Below are 3,107 nucleotides of genomic sequence, written 5' to 3' on the forward strand. Positions count from 1 at the left end.
AGACATATTCTTGATCGTCTCAGCATTCGAAGTCAACCTGGCCATCCCTCCGTCTATGGAAATCAAGATAGCTATGCTCTCGAAATTTTGCACAGATCCTCTTTATTTTGAAGTAGGTTATTGGGAACAGCAATTGGGCCATATCGGTTCAGATTTAGATATAGCTTCCATATAAAGTCCTATGACCTGACTTCTGGAGACGCTAGAAGCCGTAATTTTAGTCCGATTTGGCTAAAATTTGCTACGAAGTGTTTTGTTACGACTTCCACAATCGAAATGGTCCTAATCGGGATATAACTTAGAATGCAAATTGCGAATTTTGCCCATGAACATTCCACTTAGGAACAGAGGTAAACTTCTCACATATCAATGAGAGCAGTCCGATTCAAGTTTTTAAGCTCATTGATAAGGGGACTCCTTTTTTATAGCCGAGTCCGAACGGCGTGACGCAGTGCGACACCTCTTTGGAGAGAAGTTTTACATGGCATAGTACCTCACAAATGTTGCCAACATTAGGAGGGGAAAACCACCGCTGAAAATTTTTTCTGATGGTCCCGCCAGGATTCGAACTCAGGCGTTCAACGTCATAGGCGGACATGCTAACCTCTGCGCTATGGTGGCCTCCAATAGAATATCTCCCTTAAAAACCGATCTCCCTATTTGTCTTTTAAGCCGCTAGAAGCCGTAATTATTATTCGATTTGGCTGAAATTTTGCACGGAGAGTTTCGTTACGACTTTTAATACTCGTTGGGTGCAAATTGTCTTTAACGTGATATAGCCCTCACACAGACCTATCTTCCGATTTGATGTCTTGAGCCTCTAAAAGCCAAAAATTTTTGTCCGATTTGGCTAAAATTTTGCAAATAGTATTCTGCTATGTCTTCCAAAATGTGTGCCAAGTACGGTCCAAATCGGTATATAACCTGATATAGTTCCCATATAAACCGATCTCCCGATTTGATGTTTTGAGCCCCTAAAAGTCACAACTTTTGTCCGATTTGGCTGAAATTTTGCATGTGGTGTTCTGTTATGACTTTCAACAACTGTACCAAGTATGGTCCAAATCGGTCTATAAGCTGATATAGTTTTCATATAAACCCATCTCCCGATTTGACTTCTTGAACCCTTACAAGCCGCATTTTTTGACTGATTGGGCTGAAATTTCGCATGTGGTGTTCTGTTATGATTTTTAATTAAAACAGTTTATAATCTCATATAGCTCCATATATTAGCCGGTCTCTCGATTGTGCTTGTTCATTTCCTAGAAGCTTTAAGTTTTGCTGGTTTGACAGAAGTTAGAGATGTAGAATAAAATGTTGCCCAAATACTAAATTTTATCTTTAGAACCCACCATGGTGGATACTAGATTTTGATATGTTCTATAAATACAAAATTTCTTTAACATTTCTCTACAGACAAACAACAATACAAAATTGTGGTGAAATTTTTACGAAATTTTTTTTAAGTCACAACATTTAAAAAAAAAATCTGAAGACAAAATTTCGATGAAGATTTCACTAAAAACGCATTTTTTGCTCATGTGTTCGACATCTGGGAAATTAACTTACTAATGGCCAAAAAAAGATGCATCCCACAGCTTTCCATGTCTGGCAAAGATCTTTTATTTTGTGTTTCAAATCATGAATCTTTCTTTAATGCATCCCACAGCTTTCCGTGTCTGGCAAAGATCTTTTATTTTGTGTTTCAAATCATGAATCTTCTTTAAATGGTTAGATTTGTTGCGGCTTTTAGCGGTCAAGTACTTCTAAAATCGACATATAGATGGCTCACGCCTTGCAAGTTATTTGATTTGATGCGATTTTCTATGTATGTCAAACCAAGGCTTTGTCTTTTACTATTTAATGTTAAATTAATTTTACACCAATAATGCAAATCGTTATGATTTTATATTGTGATCAATTAAATTTATGCAATTCCAATGACTTTCCTTTGATATGCATTTATTAAATGCTCCTGCTAAGTTTGACTTTTGCTTTAAACATATTTTTTGACGGAAAGAAAACAGTTTGGTTTTTGTATTTGCATTACATTTGTTTTGCTACTTCTATTTTCCAATAGCAACAACACCATATTCTTGCTCACAAGTCAAAGGGGAAGAGGGATCATAAATGTTTTTCTCTACCTGCCCTTAATCTCCGCTCATTAGAAAAAGCTTTAGTGTGTCGCCCTTCTTAGATTAGTTTCTTAAGCGCAGCTGTTGCATGCAGTTCACGGTTACGGGATTCGCGAAAAAAATCAGTGAAAATGTAAGATTTAATAGTGAAAGTGTTTAGAAAAGACTACAAATTTACCAAAAAGTGTATTTAAAGACCATTTCAAGTGAAATATTTATTAATATAAATAAGAAACCCCAAATCCATACGATATAAGCAAAACGCAAAATGTACGTCGTTAACATCCATTGGCAGCCGTGTGTTGGGAGGAAGGGTATAGCAACAAAACAAAAACGAAGGTGAGTGCATTTTTTTATGTATACATGAATGAAAGTTGGAGCGAAGTGAAGAGAACACATTGAGTATTTTTTCTGTCTCTCTCATTTCTCCTTAATTTAATGATGATCAAGGCCACTTCTGCTGTTGAGCTCATTATTAGAGTAACGGTTAACTACTCAACAAAACAATGTTAATGAAGGGTTTGATTTTCTTTTGAAATGCATATTTTGTTCATAGTGACTTATTAGTAGCAGAACATGCATTTTGACAAATATTTTGATACAGTACGAAATGAAAAAAAGTTATAATGATAATAAGCAAATCATAATAATGAACCTATACTACCCCATCATTGAATATGGGATATCAATGTATTTTTTCCTCGTTTACAAAATATTTATTGCCCACTGTTAGGTTCGTCATGTCGAGTTTGAAAAAGGCAATATCTGCAATGGCAATGGCAATATGTTAAAATATGCTTTTATAGATAACTAGCTGACCTGGGCCCGCTCCGCTGCGCCTTCTTTTACTTTATATGGAAGAAAAGTTTCATTGCAATATTTATTTTCGACAATTAAAGAGCTTTTAGTGAAATACCATGCAAACATGACTAACATTTTAACAATATAAGTGCCTTTATCTGAATCCCTTAT

This window comes from Stomoxys calcitrans, chromosome 3 (assembly GCF_963082655.1).
Source record: "Stomoxys calcitrans chromosome 3, idStoCalc2.1, whole genome shotgun sequence".
Lineage (NCBI taxonomy): Eukaryota > Metazoa > Arthropoda > Insecta > Diptera > Muscidae > Stomoxys > Stomoxys calcitrans.